General features: G+C 41.9%; 1 long non-coding RNA gene across 1 annotated transcript; it reads left to right on the top strand.

The window, feature by feature from the left end:
• The first annotated feature begins 15 nt into the window (after positions 1 to 15).
• LOC126928987 (uncharacterized) lies at positions 16 to 22,417 on the top strand. The gene is made up of 6 exons (XR_007717033.1): positions 16 to 484; positions 584 to 711; positions 921 to 1,141; positions 19,402 to 19,553; positions 19,637 to 19,816; positions 19,967 to 22,417. It is a non-coding gene; the product is annotated as an uncharacterized LOC126928987 (long non-coding RNA).
• Positions 22,418 to 22,926: the final 509 nt, after the last annotated feature.

Below are 22,926 nucleotides of genomic sequence, written 5' to 3'. Positions count from 1 at the left end.
CTTGCCGACGTGCGCGCACCTCTATATATATACATATATACACGTCTCGCTTCGATAGCGTCGCTCTTCTTCATCCCCTTGTCGTCGGGGGTAGTGGTGGCGACGCCGCTGCCACTACCGGAGACGCGGAGGTGGTAGTGCTCCGGAGAGTATGCCGGAGGCTGCGCCTTCTTCCGCGAATGCCGAACCACCATCCGTCGCGGCGAAATCAGACGCGTGCTCGCTCTTTTGCGTGCGCCGGCCACCTCTCGCTCGATCCTTTTTATTTATCGGTTATTTTCTTTCGATGGTCACAGGGGGTGTGAGCAATTCAAAGTCGAGGAGTCGTCGACTAACGTACCAGCGAGTCGTGGTCGTTGGTTTCGCGGGCAAAGTTCCAGTGAAGATGGAAGGGGTGAGATGGAGATTTGATTTCGAAAGTAATGAAGATGACGCGTCCAGGATGTTTCGTCGAGTTTGAAGAGGTTTTGAGAGGTTGTGAGAGGTTTGTGAAGATGTGTATTGGGAAATTGGTGCTCGGTATTGAGGATTTGAGAAGGTTTTAGAGCTTGTTACTTAGAATGTAGAAGGTGGGTAATTCCAGGTCAAATGAGTCTGTTACGCGGACGACATTTCCGTAGAAATGGAAAAGGCGAAGTGGAAATTCTAGCTGGAAAGAAATGAAGTCGACATAAGAATGATACTTAGCATGGAACGAGGAGGCATTGAAAGGTTGTGAGAGATTTGTGAAGTTGTATTTGGGATAGTGTGTATCAAATCAGTGATTTAGGTAGATCTTAAAGCTTAATTTGTTGAATTCGTTTTCAGAAAGTGTTAACTTTTCCCTCTTAGAATTACTTATTATTTTAATTACTTAGAATTAGAATAGTTACTTTTCTTTTAAGATTGACCAAACATTAATTGTAAAAATGAATTCACAGATTATACAAGTTCATATATATGTGTTGTACATACAACATCTTCAGAGAAAATAACATTCCACCGATAATTTTTACTATCCAAAACTGGCATAAACTTTATTGAAGTTAGCAACGTGATCTTGACACATTGCGAGGATCCAATTTTCCACCCATTTGTCGGTAAAATAATGTTGTGCGCGGTCATTGTTACTGCGGCTTCGTGTGGCAGCTGATCAGGGCCGGTAAGGATCGAATGAGTGTCATCGAAGAGGACGGTCGGGTTGCACGAAGGCGGTTGGCGAACGAGTCGATCGTCGTCGAAGAGGATCCTCGCGGGAACGTATGGGATTTCCGACGGTCGATCATCGGCGATCCGCTCGAACGTGAAATCGGATCCAACCACGGAAACGACGTTAGAGGCGTTGTTGATGCTCGTGACGTGTTCCTCGAAGGGAGGGCGGCATGTAACGGTAAACTAGCTTCCGAATCGGTTGGTTACGCGTCTAAGAAACCGATACCTGGCTTGGTGTAAATAAATCGCTTCGAGGGGATCTGTTTCCGTTCCGTCTTGTCCGCTGGATTAACTTTTGTCGATGCTTCACCGTGATCGTTCAACAGAATATCGGCTCAGGTTACTCATCATACAGGTTGAAAAGATTCTTTGAAAGTGAAATGATGATTGGATAGCTGGTAGGGATTCTTCGAGTTACGATAGGGAAATCGGTTTCGTAATTTCAATGGAATACTGTTGGCAGAGTGGATTAACGTAAGGTTGCATCGATTCTTTCGATGAAATGGAAGGCTATAGAAATTCTTCGAATCAATAATACAATAGAAAAGCTGGTTTTGCGGATTACTTCAAGGAAATTGCTAGTTGATAGACATTTTTTGAATTATAAGAAAAGAGATAGATAGGAGCATGAACCAACGTATACGAACTGTACCGGTCCCCTCTACGTGTGTCTGTATATATTAGCACAAAATCTACTAATTACTGCAGAAAGATCAATTTTGCAATTTTGTTAGAATATAATTAATAAATTCAATCAATATAGTATAGGGTACACGGATTCCTCTGACATAAAGTAGTATGTAGTTGAATACCTGGTACAAATTCTTCGAGTTACGACAGAGAAATCAGTTTCGCAATTCGAACAGAATACAGTTGGTAGCGTGGATCAACGTCAAGGTGTTCTCGCGAAACAGTACTAATGGACTGTGCTGCAATCACGCTGCTTTTACTTAATGGAACAATCCCGGACCATAGTAAATTACAACGGAACGCGGAGATTTACTTCATGTTTAGAACACAAGAATGTTGCACAGTGGCAAATGAGATAGGATAATCATTGTTGGAATTTATAGCGCACTATTATGATTGCGCTGTTTCTCAGAAGTTTTACGAGATTGTTTTAAGAACTTCTTCCCGAATTTTCTATCGCGTTACTCTTTTTATACGGCCTGTTGAAACAAAGCAGCTCCCTTGGGCGAGATTCTATCAAAGAGCCGCAATTTAATACAGGATATTCTCGACTTCCAAACTTAATTCCAGGAAAATTCGTTCTTGAAGTTAGCGACTGGATTACAGGATTAAAAGGAAAAGATATAATAAAAAATTATCAGGGATATTACATTTTGCCTACACTACCAGCCTAAGTTTAATGAAGTACTCAAATTTCTATTAGTAGGACCTTAAAGAACTAAAACCTTTTTCCACAATATAATAAACGATTAATAAATATCGATGTTATGAATCACGAAGCACGTCTGATTCCCCAACAAATAATTCACCGAATTATATTTTGTATAGTACCATGACAAAGCCCTAGAGAATTACATTTATTCTTAATGTAACAATTAATAAATATTAACTTTATGCAACAAACATTCATCATCAATACGCATAATTTCCTACTACAATAAAATCCCAGGAAATCTCCGAGCATTAATAAATATCAACCTAACTTCATAACCGTGACATCAATTCATTTCTACTACATATTCACTAAATACCCAATGACTTATCTCCACTAAGAGCTCCACGATTAACATTCCACATCACATAACTTTCTCAGCCCTCCTGGAACCATTACAACACTTCCCCAAGAACAACTTGGTGCAATCTCCACAGAATCACACCCCGTCGTTTCCACGATTAATACCACCCTCGCGCGTCGGATTAGCGAGCGCGCGAAACACACGAAAGCGCGAGTGTCCGCACGGAGGGTGCCCCACGTGATTCGAGACGAACACAAAGTTGTCTTAATCCAGATAAATGCGCGTACACGGGGAATAGTGCGCGTTGGCTGGTCGAAGCTTGACTTACATCGATTGTACTTCCTCGCAGATGGCTATCGCGCGCTTTTGCGTTCAACGCCGCCTCTTAAGCCATTTAACGTAAACACACGTAGCAATTTGTCCGATGGTTCATGTCGCCCTCGGGAGCGCCTGCGACCCGTCCAAGTGGTAGAAAAAAGAAAGAGAAAGTGGCGGAGAGAGGAGAAAAATAGGGTGGTACAATGAGCATCCATAGTTGGGGAAGAAACGAAGGGTGAGTGACAAAGGAGGAATAAGGGAAAAACGGAATGCGAGGGAAGGGTGATCATGGATCATGACGTTTTGGGATCATCGAGCTTCTTTGTACAACGTTCTCGTTGCCAAGTGAAGGATTTGTCTGTGAAAGGGGTGTTGACTTTTGGAGAACTGCGATTCAAGTGGAGGTCTGATGCGTAGGAGGTTAATTCTACTTCGGAAGTAGAATTAGTGAATATGGGCAGACACGACGACCGTGTGAATTTTGGACTATCTGTATGGATTAATAGAGATATTTAATACTTTGAGGCTAAACTCTGAAGTCAGACATTGTGACAGCCTGAATTTTAAATCATTTGGTACAAATTTTGAAAGGCAGATATATGCAGATTAGAAAAGCTATCTATTAATTCGTGGTGTGTTAAATTTTGAAGTAACTTTAACGACCATTTAAATTTGGGAGTCAAATCTGGCGATAACCTAAATTGTAGTGTCATTTATTATAAATTTTGGGAAGCATATATAGATTAAGATACTTACTAATGCAGGTGTGTTAAATTTTGAAATTCGATCTGATGATCGCTTACATTTTGGGATCAGGCACTGTAAATTTTAAGCTCCGCGCACTTTGCATATTCCACGTTAATGGAGCTACTATTTCGCTATGGTTTCGTTACATCAGAAAATTATACAAATACATTTTTCTAAACCCTATAAAAGTATTTAAAGTAAATTAATATCTTCAACCTCACTACAAGTTTATACACTTAATCTACGCTTAATATACACTCAATTATCCTCTACAAAATTAATCTAAAAATACAAAAAATATCTCAAATATACCGACCCTATCATTCATTTTATCCTAAGCGTTTATCTACACCACGTACACTGCAAATATCAGGATCAAGAGAACTGAAAAGAAAAAAGAAGAAAGAAGGAACTAGAGCACAAGGGGTAGCGACGGAGAGGAAGACGACACAAGGAAGAAAAGGGACAATAGAAGGACAACGGAAGAGAATAGAGGCGAGGGAAACAATCTGGCAGTACCAGCCCGCGGCTACAACACGGAAAACAACGGAAGAAAGCCCGTGCTCCGTTACTAGCCACGCTCTACAGCCGCGACTAATTACGATCGCTAATTTCGCGCCCGAGTAAGAAAGGAATACACCGTCGACAAAAGTTCTTCCATAGACGGACAAAGGAAGAAAAATCGCCGACTGCTTCCTCGCGAGGAGAGACGTTCACGAGTGGGTGGTAAGGTGCTCGTGTGCACGCGTTTAAATAAATTACCACGTGCTTGTTTCACGCGCAGCATGTGATATATCATGTTAAATCGAGATAAGAGGCGGCCAGAATTATTAACGGGCTCGAAGCCTCGAGGCTTACGAGCGTTCGACTGCTTATTGGAAAGGACGCAGGACTCGGTAATGTCGGGCTTTGTTCGAGGAAGCCTCGTCGCCTACGCCTTGCCTCTTGCCAGTTGGCTGAAATATTCAAACGTGGAGTACATTTCCGGTGTACGGAGACGTCGAACGCTGCAAGTTTCGCGAAAGGGCTGTTGCGTGTCTGAAAGGGAAGCTGTTTGCCTCGGGAATGTGGAAACACTGCGAAGGGTGTACAGTGACCCGGAATGAATCCCCTTCCTGATCTCGTTTGATTTCCGCTCAGATTGCGAGTGTGAAGGGTGGTTTTGCAAAGTTTTACTTGGTAGCTCGTATTAGAGAAATGTTAGGTTGTAAGACTTTTAATCATTAAATATGAAATAACAACTATATTGCCTATGAATAAAATAATAATATTTTCTAGGCAATTTTCTAAATCTTTTTTTAACAAGTTTATCTTTATGCATAATTTCATGTACGTCATTTCAAAGTTGAGAATTTTCTGCTTTATATATGAATTGTAGTTTTATATTTACGTATATAAACGAATCTCCCTTTGGGTCCAGTGAAATATGAACCGGACATTCCATATGTTACATCCTAATAATAAAATCAAACAGTACAATAACAATTCAATCCTACAACAACTCTCGCTTAATACAATTGGACTCTCTCAATCATTGTCTTTCTGAACTCCTACTCTCTTTCAATTCTTCAACGATTCACTTATTGTCAGAACTTCTCACTTCTCAATCGTATCGTCTAGATCTATCTTATATCTTATAGATCTCATACGATAACACACATTCTTTTCAGATGCGGTCAAACTTCCACATGGCTACTATGTATGTCAAATCTGCGTGTGTATCCTCTAAATTATCCCTTACTCGCTATCAACAGCTTAATACGAACATTCATTTACCGTCCATACGAGTTCTCAATTCTACAATAGCATCTAAATTTTCCTAATTTTTCCTTAAACGGGATAAAGTTATCCAATTATAAAACTTCCTAATTTCAATGTACCCAAAATTAATACCGGTGCCACGAAGCGGTGCCAGGTCGTGCTACGTAATTTCGCGCGACTAATTTTAGCCCATGACGCAGTTGGAAATTATGAAATAACCAAAATCTATTAACGCTTCGACCGACGTGTGCGAGCGAAGCGAAACTGAAAACGGCGGGGCCAAAACGATCGCAACAGCGAAATAACTGAAATCGGGTATGGCAGGAGACGTGGCGCGATGATTACGTGCAAACAAACGGTTTTATACTGTTTAATGACGTTCCGCGTCATTAAGCACACATATCGGCGATCTCGTTTAAATCGGATCCCGTTAATTGTGTCCACGGAACATGGAAAATACAAATGACAAACCGTGTAACGATCCGCTCCATCATTAAACAAGGATAATCCTGATCGAGTTCCATATAATGCGACTCACGTTCTGGAAGGCGTGAGAGGTTAAAGACATTGTGGCGGTCTATCTACGAATCGTAGGAGCAACGATAGCATCGACCTGCGTTTCGAAAAGTAGCACGTTTAATTTGTCTTACGAAAAAATACAAGTTTGTCTCAGATGTGATTCAGAATATCATACTTCGTCTTTCTTCCCGAAGAAAAGCACATTTGTACGTTTTGCTACGAAAAGAATACAAAATACAATGATTTTTAACGAAAAGTAGCATGTTTAGCGCTTCGTAAAATGAAATAAGTTAGACTTACTACTCTTCGTAACGCGGATGGAGTCAAAACATTAACAATTCGACAAGATATCCACGTTAAATTTGCCAGAGGCTGAATAGCAACTATTGGCCCTGTTTCGTCGATAGGGCGCCACGATTGTTATTTAACTCGTCTCGACGTAGGTGTAGTCATGCGAATCAGCTTTCGTAATTCCTTTCTGAGAATCGTACCATGAAATAGGAGTGAGAAGGTTCGAGCAGCTTTCGCTGTAATTCGAGTTTCAGAACGCTTATCGTGACCGCTCGTGGATCGGTGCAATTTGCACGGAAATGGGGTAGAGGCTTATCGACCGCTGTTGGTATCTTGGAGTGGTCTGGTCTTTCGCGGTCTATCGATTTCGATATATATATATTCTTTGATTTGTGTAATAATGCATCGAAGTCTGGAAAGCTTCAGGAAACTGGATGCACTTAATAAGACTTCGATGATTGTCCTCGTTATTACTCGATCGGTAACTCTAATGTTAAATCCAGTTCTGATTAAAATATCATTCCAATAAACGTTTCTCGCCCAAGCCAAACTCTACTGTATCACGATATGGACCACATAACGGTGAAAACTCATTTTTAATATCTTATGTAACTCAATATAACTTTTTGGTTCAATCATCCCCTCTGCACTCTGGATCCGCAACTTTCCTCAAGAGGTTAAAGAACGTTCCGCGAAAAGCTCAAACGTCACTCATACCTCTCTGTTCTTCCGGAAATAGTGCGAGCATTACACGGAACGCTCTACTTTTGCCTCGTGCGGCGAGTATAGTCACAGCTGCACAAATACATCGATTTACCGACGACACGATGTATTATCGATCAACGAAGGAAGCACGACGTTGGTCGTGGCGTTCGATCGATTGTATACCTCTCTTAGAGGGTTGGCGCTGCTGCCTCCCATATGAAACTCCTTAATATTTCAACGAGCGTGCAGCTGTTGTCTTCGCAAACTCGAGAAAACCGGCTGTTCTCTTCCGCGGCACGGTGACAAAACTGGATGGAAAGGAACTCCGTCGGGGGTGGTGATAGTTCACGTTACGAGACGACGATGTACGCCCGTTTAGGATACGCGTCGCCGAATATTACTAATTCAACGACCGCTAAGAGGGGTTCGCGGTTTCGGCCACGAAACGTTACACTGGGACACTTATTAGCCATCAGCTATTCATGGCGAAAGTTCTTGCACGTGAACGCGCGAGACCACCAGCACGGTGTTGCATATTCACGCAAGAAGACGAACGATTAACAATCGTGTACGGTCCGAAGAGTAGAACAGTCTTGTTCCTCGAGAAACGCTTCATTAAGTCGAAGACTTCTCTATCTCTCTCTCTCTCTCTTTTCTCTGTGGGAGTGGAAGGTGGGGGTGGAGATTCTGGATTCTCGCAATTATTCCGCGGTTTTGCTTTTGTTCTTACTAGTGTCCGGATGCCTGGTAATGAATGGACTATGGACATTTATGCAATTTCGTATTTTTTGATTAAGGAGAAGGAATCTAAATGGAAATTTGTTTTGTTGAGTAAATATTTCACGATTAGTTCAGCAACGAATAAAGAAAATATGAAGTATTTTTTTAAGAGTGATGTAGGAATTTTTCAGTGGTTTTTTAAAAGTATCGGTTTGTTACTAAATCGATAATGTAGCGTATAATAAATGAAGTATGTCGGACAGTCATGAACTTAATGAGTGGAAGGAAGAAATAATAGACAAAAAGTATCGAAGTAAAATTATACAGGAGTGGATGAATAATGCAGAAGTCTGAGGGTTACAAAATTATGATTACCGTAAGTACGAAGAACAATTTATGGAGATCTATAGCATCTATTATTGTTGGAATACACAACGTGTAAAAACTTGTAAAAAATCATATAACCTGCTTCGGGAAAAATATTCGACCCTAATTGAAAGTAATGAATAATTCACAGATATAAACCAACTACTCTGTCTACATTGTGTACCTTACTAATACTATAATGCAGCAGCGAAATACATAAATTGTCAGATAGATAGAGAACGATTATAAGTAACGATGAACATTATACCGAATACTAACTGATAGAAAATTCAATTAAAATTGGTTTCTACGCTTTTAAAGAACAAAACGACGGAATTTTCCGACCGGCTCGCATATTTTTGGACGATAAACGGAACGGCAACGTTTTTGGAAATATCGCGAACACTTCGATCAGTAGAGTAACGACGTCGATTTTAGTAGTCGCTTCACGGACATTTCACGCTCGTAACTCGGTCCTGATCTCGTGGAGATTTTACGAGATGACCGTGAGGTTCACGGGCAACGTTCCGGAACTGCACGGTATGCCGATACACGTTCATCGAGGGATATACTAGAGAAGAACGTGCACACCGCCGACACGGAAGTGAAATTCACGCAAGACGCCGGGACGGAAGGGTTACTTTTCCCCGGATAGAACGTCGTACGTTTGCATGACCGACCACTCGATTGCCTCGTCATTCATTTATTATAGCTGATACCGGTCTAAGTATATCCTCGGATCGTGCCTCTGCCTCTTGCTTGGGAGAGGATAGGGAGGGGAAAAATGCAGGTTCGAGCGACGATCGAAGGGAACAAAGTGTCTATCGTGCAACGCGATCGTTCAGAAAGGACAGAACGGGGTGGAGAAACGAGAGAAAAAAGAACGGAGCAGAAGAAACACGCTCTCGATACATCGGTCTATATTTTATTTACGCTGGTAGAGACCTGGAACGATTCTTCGTTCTAAATTTTCTCGCTCTAGCGTCATAGAAAATAGTCTTTTCAGTCACATTGTACAATATTTCTTCCAAGCCTTTTTATAACCGCGTAACTTCTGCTCTCTCTCTCTTTTCATCCCTCAATAATAGTGTAGAGATTAAGTACATGTGTTTAAGAAAAGTCTGTATGCGAGTTCAGAATCTAGTACTTCCACGAAACACAACCATGAATGAATGATTGTGAGCATATGTGAGACACATATAACAGAAGCCTCGTAAAAGGCTTCCAGTCGATAAAATCATCGGATGTTAAACGTACAAGCAAAAGTACAAGAGACATTTGATTGTCACGAACCAATCTTGTGAACCGTAATGTTTATTAAAAAAACCGTGTTAAAAAGAAAGGTTTATCATAACGTGCAACACAATCCTCCACCAAAGCACAAAGAAAGCGGAACTTCAGTGAAAAAGGTTCTTAAAACTTAATACAACCTTTCGTCAAACAAAACGCAGGGAGAAAGGGAAATAGAAACTTGTCGGTAAAGAGTCTGCAGCAGGCTCTCAGAAGGGACCAGAAGAAAGCTGCGTATCCTCCCTCCATTTTTAATCTCCCCGGAATAGAAAGAATCAGCAGAATCAAACCGATATTAATCCCAGGGTTTCGCGAGGCTGTAGTCGCACAGCGTAATCCTTTAACCTTGGTGAAGTGTCCTCGAGAGTATCCGTGGGTGACATAGAATCGTCGAATCGGCTCGTAGATCTCTTGGAACCGTAGTGTTGATAGAGTCCTCGGTATCCGGCGACTCTGTCAAGGAGGCACAAGGGTGAATGTGGGTGGAAGAAAGGGGTAGGGGTGTTGCAAGTCAAGCGAAGGATAGAAGTCAGCAAGCGAGAAAGGAGCGCTGTGGAAAGGGAATGCGGAGAGGTCTCGAGAGGATACTCCCGGAGGATTTTCCGGCGTGGAAGGTAGAGGAAAGCCCTGCAGGCTTTTCCCGAGCAGAGAGGTCCTCACAATACGTCGTTACGTGGTGGCTAACCCTCCCCTGCGAGCGAGGGCTCGTCGAGTGGATAATCGTTTTAGGGAGGGCGCCACCGGGCCCCGGCCCTGGTATTACCGCCTTTGTGGACGATGTTTGAACGCCGCCGGCACTCGGGCAATCAGCTCGATTCACAATCAGCGTACTTTCCGCGTCGCGACCGATCGCCACCACGGAAACCACCTCTCTTCGTCGATTAAGTCGTCGTGGCACAGCGCACGCGGAGATCCCCCAATACATTTCAGTGAATCGGTTCTTTTTTCTGCGCTAGGCCGCACGATTCGTGAAACGGGGGCGGGACGATTCTTGGATCGTCGGTGTTAAACGCGTAATATTTCCACGAAGGGTAAAGAAGAAAGGGAGCACGCCGCCTCTTTTCTATTCTTTTTTCCTCCCGCTTCGTTCTCTTTTTTTTATTTCGTATGTGCATAGAGAGGGAACGCGTCCCATTCGGATGCAAATTCTTTTTTGTTATGGACTGGACTCCGGTGAACAACGTTGACGGGAATTCGATTTATTCGATGGAACTCGGTGGAACGAGGAGATGGTTTTTTGATTTGGAAACGTATGGAAACGGAATCAGAGGGTTTAGCGATATTCTCCAGTTTATTGGAATTCTTGAACTCGATTACGTGGCTGATAAATATGTCGGTTTTATTCAATGGCCTCAGACAGGACATTCGACGTGCGATTAATCCGTGAGAAGCGTCAATTGTCGCGTAATCGCGTCGCCAAATTTATTATAATTTATTATCGGGCGTCCCGGATGGCGGGCGAGAAGGTATGACAAACTGCAGCCGGGGCAAGAATAGCTCCAAGGCCTTAATCGAGATTCCAGACAGAGTACATTTGCAAGTAATGATTAATTCATCGGTTCATGAATTAAAATGTTCACGATCTCCATTGTAACGGTGAACGTTCCTCCTCCGTCCATTGAGTGAGCATCGCCCGCCGCGTAAATCCGCCGCGGGAGGAAGTTGCGTGCGGATGCAGAGTTAATTTCGGCCTACGCGTAACTGCCGCCAACCATTCTTCGAATTATGCTTCTATTAAAACAGAACAAACGAAAAGACCTATTCAATTTTTTGATTTATATATCAGCCCTCTTACAAACCAAACTGATTAATCTTTGCTCATTTCTTAATTTCATTACTGATATGCATAATTTCGATTCGATCTTTCATCAAACGAATCACATATTTCCATAAATTTATAATTTTGTCTCCAGAAATATAAAACTTTGTTTAATTATTTTACCGTCGATTTAAACATTCCTCCTTACCACCCCAAAACTGAACATCGCCCAACATCCCAGCATCCTTTTGTTTACCACTAATTTCCAAATCATTGGAGAAGGTTTACGCGCGTCAAAACAGCATCGTAGCCGATTGCTTGTCAGTATCCCAAAACAAGCCACCCCCATAGATCTAGGGGATGTTAAACCAAAATGTCCTCCGGTAAACGCGGGAAATTCTAGCTGCACAGTGTATAGTGGCAAGTTGGTGTACAAAAGGAAGATCTGACACAGCCTTCCGCCAGTAGAAATGGAATCGCAAGCGGCAATTCCGCCACGTGATGTTCGGTAAACCACGACCTGGCTTCGAAACCGACGAGAAAATCGTCGTTTCGGATGGGCACGATCGTTCAATTATCTCGTATACAGCATTTACATAACGCGCATGGTCCGTTCGTCAGCGTGGCGCTTTTCACTAGCAACGGAAGCACCGCCATCCCTCGTTCGAACGGTGGCTTGCGAGCATCGGCACCCTCCACGACGGCCACGAGCTCGCGGCAACCGAAGTAATTACAGACGCGTTTCAGAGAGTACCGACTGAATACAGAAATTATGCAGATGGTGTAATAATATTCGCCACACGTTTGCCCGGGTCAATATTGAACTAAGCTTGCTCGTAATTCCTCGTGGAAGACGCGCGCCTCGCAAAAACTCGGTTTACGACGCGGTCGTCTAATTCGCTCCGGGAAAAAGAGGAATTTTGTTCTCTTTCCCTAACCATTCCGATCGTCCTTGACTGTCTACGCTGATTCATGAAAGCGTTTGAGCGTTTACGATAGTACATTTTTACATCGTATGTGTTGTATAAAGAACATTAAAGTTTCATTATTGTTATACGACAGAAAAAGATTGAGTGAGTTATCGTGTAACCTATTGAAAAAATCAACCGTGGCAGGTGGATGAATAATGAATATCTATATGGTCCGTAAAATAACTATAGATATGAAGGGATTTTTGTATAAAATTATGAGCGAGTCTTATATTCTTTAGTTTCTTTGTATTATTAAATTGTTTCCTGAATTTATATCGGGTCGCCCGGAAAGTTCGTTCCGATTTACATTTCGATTCTATGTACGTTTATTAAGTTATATAGGTGATATTCTGTTCCACAACCTTCCTCCATTCTTCACACAACTTGAATATTCCATCCTCCCAGAACCTCTCAGGTTTTTCGGCGAAAAACTTTTCAATATGATCTTTCGTGTCGACCAAATTCCTTGAAGATCGGAACGAACTTTCAAGATAATATCGCATGGAATTGTGGTTTAAAGGTTTACTCTAGAAATAGTAGGTAAATTAAAATTTCTACATAACTACAGAAAATTAAAGAAGGGGGAATATCTCTTCTCTGTTTGCTCACACTATTCCATGATTGTTTCTGGCATCGAGTTGCAATATTTCCCAAGCAAAACCCAACACCGCTGCGTATGATTCCACATAAGGATTCTCCAGTTTGGAATCCAATACTCCTTTAAAATCTCAGTATCCTGCCATAAATCCGTGTCGGTTCGACTTCCCGTGCCCGGTCCATTCGCGTCGCTAGCGCGACACAATCGTCGCGGCGTGTGCCATGGTACTCGAGGCGGACTGCCGGCGAATCGCTCTATAAATCAGCCGTTAGCGAGTCAATTGAGACGTCGCGAGCACTCTTCCGCGTCCCTGGTCCGCGTCGTTGCAGGCTTTTTGTCGGCTGGCACGAGGGGCGCCGCGATGCCGGTCGTTAAACGCAGCCGTACTCAAGTACCCAAGTAACGATATGCTAAAACCTGCGGTAGAATCGTTCATCCCCCTGTGTTCCATCGTTCTGCTTTTCTCGGTCGTCAACGATGTTATCTTTTTCCACGATCTTCCACTCTCTCTTCTCATCTTCTTTTCTCACCTTGCGTTTGCATCGGTAGTTTCTCTTCCGTGGATATTCCGTCTGTTGATCTCGTCTCTCTTCAACCACTGGGCGGGCAGATGCAGCGACCACCACCGCAACCCTCGTGGTCTGGTCGAACTTAACGGTGGCACAGCCGATGGCAAAGTGGCCTCTTGACGGTGAATTACGTCAAAAGCTTCGTTTCACGGGGCCGGTGACCATAACGCAGCTCGTTACTGATGCGGACGCCCCGGGAAACCGCAACAGGCGAGTGCACTCGTAAGAAAATATAACGTGCCTTGCGCTGGACGTGCCGCGCTACCCTCTCGCAACCCACCACCCCACCCCGTTCTGTCGCGCGGTTTGATGTACCGCTGCGTCACTTTATGTCCCCGGGGGCTGTAATGACCTATTTAGCAACGCGCGAGCATCGTTTTTTGACGTGCCTCGTATTTCGTATTTTCGAGGGTTGATTGTGCGTTTAACGAGCGACAATTTTTCTCTGCTTTCTTTTTTTGAGTGGAGTTAACCAGGGGGAAGTTTGTTCCGCAATAAATCACGGAATAAAGGATGTTGAACACACTGGCTCGGTTTTCTTTATAGAAAAATAGCGGGATATTGTGAGTTTTATACGTTGAACGAGGTAAAATGTAGAAATTTTACGACGCGATAGGGAATGAAATATTAATTTTTCAGGGGTTGCGAGTTTCGTTTGGGATATCGAATCGTAAAATTCAGTCGACCTTTTCCCTACTGCCTCGCCATATTTTTCTGGTTTAAGCGTAACCTCCGTGCTCGCGACCAATTAAATCGACTAAGCGCGAGCAAAGGTTTTGCTGTGGCGCGTTTTGGGCAGCGCTGTACTCCGAGCAGTGTTATTATTTAACCGTATCAAGATCGAAAAATACAAGCAACCGAGAGGGCACACGATAAACTTTCGCGGCACTGTGCCGGGAAAACTATCAACTGTTACCCTGCAAAAGTAATCGGTTCATAACTCTACCTCTCTCTTTCTCTCTGGCTGTGATTGTGTGGTGAAACTTTCAAATGTACAGCGACACCGAGTAAATACAATATTTATCGAACTAGCGGAAACCACTTCTACATTATATACACCGTAAACTTTCCTTTTCCGAAACACAATGTTCCGGCCAAGAGAACTTATCGCCTAAAGTTTTATGACCATCTTGGCTTCCGCTTGAGCAGTTGGTAACGTTGGATCGTTTGGTTATTCAGTATGAAACTATATTCTAGACATTAAAGGAATTATAGCATCCATTATACTCTATAATTTAACCCTTCAGTGATTGTTTGATAACCACAATACTTTGATTTAATTTCAAGATATTTAATTTTAATTTATATTCTATCATTTGCATTTGCATTTAATGATCTTTATCACATGAAACACTAATGACGTATCATAAACTACGTTGTGATTGCATTACATTATAAACAAGAGTAAATAAAAGAACATGTTCAAATATTAAGAAACTTACTCTTATAGATCGCTTACAACCCAATTACACCTATTGGGAATTACAAATATAATAGAACAAACAAATAATACACAAATACGATCCTCCAAAAAACAGAATCTCTTTATACACGTGTCACTTTAAATAACTTTTTCAAAGAAAAAAGTATTTATTTCTTAACAGCAAGCAGAATTTTCTCAATAACCACCCCGTGTACGACTACTCGACACACCGAACGCAAAAAGACGTTCAGCACTTGGTCAGAAGCGAAAGTTACACATGTCGCACTGCTCGAAGAGCATTTTATAACATCTCGATCGTTAACATCGCCTCGAAACGCGTCGCAGATCTCGATAGCGAGGGATCATGAAGAATACGCCACACAATGGACCATCACTGGCGTCTTTTGTTCCCCCTCTTTTTCCCTTCTCATCGTTTCTCAGGTAGTCTGTAAAGTTTTGGACGGAAACGGGAGCGTATCAGGTGGAATTTAATCATATAAATGGACGAGCGTCCGAATCGGCCCGACGAAAAATAAAAGTTTCACGCGGCACCGACCATCCCCTCCAGGTTCTGCTCCCTCGAACCCCCACGGAATTTTTCCGATCGAATTAGCCACGGCGAAACTTTGCTCGCACTGCTTTCGAGCCGACCATTCGCCCCTCTCAACTCGTTCCTCTATTTCTCTCTTTTTTTTTTCAGTTTTCACAAGGTCTGCGTTTCCAAACCAACCCCCCCCCCCTATTTATGCAGGACAGCTCTTTTTTTGCCACGGGACGAACCGCCGGGGTGAACTGACCAGTTCTCGACCAAAAGTCGAGGGAGTGGATGTTGCAAATTTCAGTCCTTTCTCTTTTTAATGATGCGTCGTGCAGGGATCGAAGCGTTGATTATCCAACTTTTATTGGCGACTGAGTGACGAGACGGCGGCACCTCAAAATTAGCATGAGAAAATTGTGTGGTGTTCATAATGAGAGTGTGTTTTAAAATATAAATGATGTATGAAATTTAAAATTATGCATCTCGATGATTCGTAAGAGTATTGCAATAAAATTGCAAATTAGTCGTGTGTCTGCCAACGAAAAATGTATAATATGGAATATTGTAATACATTTCGTATATTGTGTCATGTATAAAATATATACGCTCTTTTTAGGAAGAATTTCTTTCAATGCAAATCCGGATGTTTCTCAACTGTATACGCGAAAGTAACGATCGAAGAAGCTAGAAAGTCGCTCTTGTTTTGCTCCAGCGTCACGTTTGCGGTCTCCATAGTGTTGTCACGGTATTCCATAGGAACCGTTCGGAAAGAAAAAAACTCGACGGAACAAGCGAAGACTCAACGAAACAAATAAAGACTCACGACACGATCGAATGCTCGTTTTTTGAAAGCAACGATCCGTTTGAGGGTGATAGGGCGTGACAATTGTAACTCGTGAGGCGGTTGCTCTTGTTTTCGATAAATATTTAAAAATCGACATATAGCCCACTTCGTCTCTAGCTACAATTCTTCTTTGTAAATATTTTAATAAATTGTATTTGCAGTCATTAAAAGTGAACTCCCTAGGGATGATTTCTCGAAAGTTAACAAGCGATAATTGACTTTTTTTTCTAAGAGAGATTGTTACTCGTTAAAGTTAATTACTCGTCAGGAACGTAAAGTAAAATACGACTAACTTGGAACAGAACAAAGGAAATTGTTGTAATATTCATAAATCAAAGATAGCTTTTTACCCAATAAATTATTTTAACGATAATGCTTGCTTTTATCTCGTCTCTGAAGCTTGCACTCATCTTTATAAGGTCGTACACACTTCAACAAGTGAAATAACTCGAAATCAACGACGAGAAAGTGGCGCCATTCGAGACGAATAATGTTTCTTTATCGACGCATAACCAGCGCGTTCGCAACAGCTCGCAAATTCCGGCGTAATACATTTTCCAATTGAAAATTCCACCGAAGCACACGCAGCCCGCATAAAGCATCATTAGAGAATCGTATTCTTGAGATACGACCGATTCGACGCGTGCACAATCCAATTTGCTTCCACTGAGTCCAACAGAGAAATCTATTCGAGCGGACACCTCGCGCGTTAAAAGCAAGAAAAATCAGGCTTTATGGATATTTCCACGCTCGTTTAACGCGTTCTTTTAACCACGTCACCAGCCATTTCAGCAGCTGATTCTTAATTTCTGGCTTGATAATCTATGCTCCTCTTTACGCTTCCTTGCTCGTCAATATCGTCGGTTTTCTAAAAGTGAAACATCTAACAATAGAAATGTTTCACCCTTCGCGTAAACCAATCATCTATAATTGAATATCATAAAATCGCTTTAGAAAATTATTGTAAATCCTAAACTCCAATTCTGTTAAATTTACCACACTAAGTATACAAAATAAGAATTGCAAAGAACATTAATATACACCGATCTCTAAATAATTCCACAAACAGATGTACTAAACAATTTTATCTCGCACGGCAAATAATACCCCGGGATACTCGTTATAAAGAACAAACAAAATTCGAAGTAACGCGACTGAAAGCGTCCTCGACTGTGTTTGAACCAGGTAGGTGTACCTCGAATCATCGATACGGTGTCATGGTGTTCGAAACGAGACAAACGTTCTCAACGTAGCTATATTGTCTCAGCAAACTCGAAGTGAGGTGAGCGATGGGAGCGAGGGAAAAGCAAATAGCCGGTCATCCCGCGTAACAACTTATCGTTTCTAAAATGGCAGCCGGAGGGTCGCGGTCGTCCCTTTGCGACGAATCTTATCGAGACTGACGAACCGGGGCTACAAACTGCGGCTTGCTTTCGGGAAAGCAAACAAAACCTCAAAACGGACGTAGACCCGCGAAGAAAGCCGAGGCAAATAAGAAACAGATAGACTAAGAAATATCGTAAGACAAAGAGGGTGGGAGGAGAGAGAAGGACACGAGAAGAAATAAAACATGAGAAAAAAAACGTGAGAGGACAGAAAAGTGTCCTGTGTCCGTTGTAGGAATCAGTCGGAGCAATGAGAAGGAGAACAACAGGGGGAAGAAGAGTAAGAAGACAAATCGACGTTGAGAAGAATGGAAGAAAGTCAAGAGAGGAAAAAGGAAGAACGGGAAGGCAAGGAATCACCTTTCGGTTCCCACGAGATTTTACGTCTCGCGACCGACCCTGGGGAGACGATGGAAGCGGAATCAATTTTACGGGCGGACGGGCATCGATGCCTCGCCGATTGGCATCGATCCGATCGAAGTATCTGGAGGTCTCGATCTTCTGGGAGTCGCGAAATTGCCCGACCTCGGAAATCCCGTCCGCCGCCTTTCTTCCGGTCCTCGTCGTCGAGGAAGCCGCTTACGTTGGTCCTTGGTCTCGTCCAATTTGTGGCCTTCCCGGGTCCCGCTGTGTTTCGTTGTCTTCGAGAAGGAAAGAACGAGATTCGTCCTGCGTCGCCCTTTTCAAAGAGCTCGATCCAAGTATCCGTGGAAGATCGAAACGGAAGAAACACGAGCAGCGCGGGCAAAATGTTATTGGAAACTGTTCGACTCATGCGACACTCTCCGGCACCTCGTTTCTGACGTTTTCGCATTCCGCGTTTCTCTTTCGCTTTACTATCGCGACGAGGATGTTCACATTGTTTATGGTTGTATGAAAATCAGGAAAGATGGTAAATGGGGCAGGGAACGAGATTCTGATCGTTTCGATCTCAATCGCGATGAAGCGGATTGAATTTCGTTTTGAGGATGGTAGAGCTTTTCTGCGTAACGATGTACGGAAAGGGGGTTGCTTTACCATTACAGAGTTCTCGTTTCTCTGATAGTATAGAAAATTGTATTGTGTTCGGTATCGGTTAAAATCGAAGAACGTTATAGCGAAATGAGATTGATTCTAAATCTGCATTATTCATCTTCTATCTGGTTATTCTACTATATATGCTTATTATTCAATTGTACTTTAAAGATACATACATAAAGCGAACCTCCTACTCCTCATAATTCTAACTGTAAATTCAAGCATCTAGAGGCAGATAATAAAGTACGTCAAAGACTGTGCTGGAAGCTACATCGAGCTATTACGACGTCGATGAGAGAACAACAGAGGAAAATAAAAAGAACGTAAAACAGGGCAACGTTTCACGGTGTAAGACAAGAGAATGACGGAGGTGCTGCTCGAAAACGGCACCATCGTCGTTGTCGTCGTCGTCGTCGCCGAACGACCAAGGGAACACGACACTGAGCAACACGAGGGCGGAGAAGAACACGAAAACTCGCTGCCTCGTAATTAATAACCGTTCGAACAGCGTGCACCAGGCGTGGGCGTCGCAAAGTGGCTGTCGTTAGTCGCTCGTTGAGACGGCGCCTTGCCGCCTGGACTCGTTCGCACTTCGTACCTCTTGCGTGCAACCCCGTCGAAAAGCTGATTTCGTAATGTTTCACCGAGAACGGAGAAAAATCTCGGGTAATTATTCCTTCCAGCCGCTGTCTTTCTACCCGCGTGCTACCAACAGCGACTCATTTTTTTCCTGGCGCACTCAACCCTCACGTTCTCACTGTAATCGCATGGCAACGTGTTTAAAATGTTACGTTCACTAGAGGTTAATTATAGAAGTGTAGATAAGTCAAGATAAGTGAGTATGTATATTTATGCAAATTTGTATTTTTACGAACGCGAAGGAACAAATGGAATCAATCCCAGTTTTTTTATTTCTAGGTTCCTAGCAATTTTCTATCACGATAGATCAAGATTACTTCACATCAGATCTGAACTTGTTTGAAACAAGAGCTATGTTAATAAGCTCATACGTTTCAACTATTTGTATGCTACCTTTATTTATTTTCATATCTGGAGTCTATAATTCGTCAGAATGATGTCAATAGGAACGTATATAGAGTAAGTACGATATTACAGGTTAACAATTTTCTTCCATTATTATGAATAATATTCTCAGTGAAATTTATTAATAATTTTACTTGTTAATTATTTCTTGAAATCCTGTATAATGTAAATGCGTGAATACAATATGAAATATTACATTCAAAGGAATTTGTACGTTCGAAATTGGAGAGCAATTATACATAGAGTCGAAAGGACGGGTGTGGAAACATCGAAGGTATATAACCGATCGACCAGCAAAACTTGGACGCTTTGTGCGACGAGACTGGGACGAGACACGATTATCTGGCAAAGTTTGAAAATTCGATATTGTAATTTTGGATAAAAGCGATTACGTTTAAAGCAGCGGGATTCGATGTTTAGCCACGTTAATATCGATCATCTGTACACAATTAAGGCAATATAATATCGCTGGAGTTTCGGATGAAAGCAAGCCCCGGCTATAAAATCTGCTCTTTCAACGGACCCAAGTGCCCATGAAATTAAAAGCTTTCCATCTAATTGCGATAACATCGAACGCGATTAACCGATAATTCTCGATAAATGTGATCACATATGAAATTTCGTGCATAACTGGCCACTTTGTAATTTCAAAGCCTCGACATGTTCATGATCATGAACATCTTAAAACGAAAAAACAATCGAATTTCTCAGAAATCAAACAGATCATTAACTGATCATTAATATCCAATCCTGAGGGAAACAAATATTTAATTTCGTAGCTTTACTCGTTGCAAGAAGATGATATGAATAAATTCTATGATAAATTTAAAAAACAGTATTTGTAACATCATCGCTTTCTCGAACTTCCTAATTCACTGAGTCGAACAAAATATTTTCTGCTATTGCAAAATCTCGAAATGTTCAGTCCACGAGAAGTCTAAAATAGAAAAGCAATTACTTGTTTCCTTAAATGCAAAGAAGACCAAAAGAAGAAGAGCGAGGGAAAAAAGAATCTTGATCAGGCTTTCGTTTCACGTTCGAACAACGCTCCTTTTGTTTCCATCGTTTTGGAACCGCTCGAAGGGAAAGAGAGAACTTCCACATCGTGCATCGATCACCGCAAAACTCGAAGCAACTTTTTCAAGAATCCCTTTGAATTTCTTCCCCGTTGCTTCAGTCAGTTTCGACTACAGAGAAAACGAGCTCTCTTTCCTCTCTACTTTTCCTTTCACTCCGACACACAGACATTTCTCTTCGATGAACGTTAGCGTATTTTCCTTTCTTCTCTTCTTTCTCTCTCCTCTTCTCTCTTGCCAACTTTTTTTTTTTACATATCGTAATAGCTCAGGCCTGCCGTCTTTGACGCCCTTTGTCGCGCATCAGCGGCGCGAGTTTCGAGACATCGCTCTTCCTTGAAACTTTCTCATTCGTCAAATTAGAATTCGCCTTTCCGCCGGCGCGACGGCGACGCTCCCCGGAGGCTCTCTCGCTCTCCAACGCTACCTCTCCTCGCCTTCGTCGAGACAATGGATCAAAGGATCACACACAGCCTCTCCTGGACCTTAAATTCCGCTGTTGCTGCCCTCCCAAGGAACACCGACCGACGGGGCACGTCGAAAAGTCGCGTCGCGACGCGATTGTCACCAAACCCCTCCCCTGGAAAGATCAAACGACCAACCGGGATACGAGTCGCTCGTTTCTAAGTGTTTCCCATCGAGATCTCTCTGAACCTGTCTACTTCCGAAGAATTAAATACCATTGTACTAACAGATGGGGAAAAAGGTGGGTTTTTTAAATATTTTAGTTTGGAGTTTGGAATTTATCGAAGATTTGTAATGTTGGTTATTCACAGCACGAATGTTATCGAGACATCAGTCATGTAGTTTGGAAGAGTTTGAAGTAGTTGGACTTCATTGGGTGTTGAACATGAAGAATCGAAAGACATATATATTTATGATTTCTTCTAAAGGCCTTTGATTCTAAAAGAATTGCACTGATGTCACACTTCTTCTTGGAGTACAATAATAAGCGTAAACAAAATGTTGGGAATTACCTTTTCAAATAACGATATGATGTAAATAACTCCTATTAAAATGTAATATAATTAACTCCAATTCTAATACAATTTAAACAGAATATTATTCTAGAAGAATCAAAAATTCTCCTAATTTTTAATACTTCTTACGTTTCCCCTCCGTGTCCTTTTTAGTAATAGTACCATAAAAATGCATAATATAGTATCATATAATACAGTAACACTGTGCATAAACGCTGGGTTATTCGTCTCTTAATAGTCCAAATGATCGTCTTCATCGAGATAAACGAGGCGAAAACTTTGGAAACTGAATCCATCATGAAGATCGTAAAATGTTAAATCGCACGATATCAAAGCACAATAATCTGACTCGGCATCGTAAAGTCTTTAATGAGTATTATCGAGACTCCTGACATCTACACATGACAGAAAGCGGCGTGAAACGTTACTCGATAACACGGTCGGGTTGGTCTTTAATCGAAGCACGCATTGCGACGCTATCATTCGTACTGGATGATATAAGAGTTTGATGCTGCAGACCGTTCGATTGGCTCGTTTCACGGATTTGATGTACGACACCCGGCCATGGATCGTTTCTCGCTGCACAGCCGTGAAATCAATTTTGGGACCTGTCGTTGGAACTCGCCACTAAACTCAGATCTCGCTGTTTTTGCGTGGATCTGAGCCACCGGTTGGAAAATAGATCAATAGATAGGAGATATGTGAGCAGATAAATGGCTAAAATAGAGGAAAGGAGGAGTAAAGAACTGACAAGAGGGTGTTTTCTTCTTGAACGATTTTTTTTATCTTCGAAAAATGTTTATATTTTACTAATATTTCTGCTTTCGAAGAAATCTAAGAGTACGTGTATTTTTAGGGATATTATAACAAGATTGTTAGTGAGTAGAAGCCTGGGGAAAATCAGAAGATAATTTGATCGCCAATCTTGTTACTTTATTCATTATTTATTCATAATTTGTTAGTTTCAGGTCCTATTATTGAAATATTATTGAGCAGATCTCTATTTTACTTTGAGTATAATAAACGTGCAGCTTGACGATATTAACTTTTTCAACGATGAATTCATTTAGTTCAAAAAACACCTATTTGTTTACTTTTCAGTTAAGTT

This window comes from Bombus affinis, chromosome 2, assembly GCF_024516045.1.
Source record: "Bombus affinis isolate iyBomAffi1 chromosome 2, iyBomAffi1.2, whole genome shotgun sequence".
Taxonomy (NCBI): domain Eukaryota; kingdom Metazoa; phylum Arthropoda; class Insecta; order Hymenoptera; family Apidae; genus Bombus; species Bombus affinis.
This window is presented reverse-complemented; position numbering and strand designations above follow the sequence as displayed.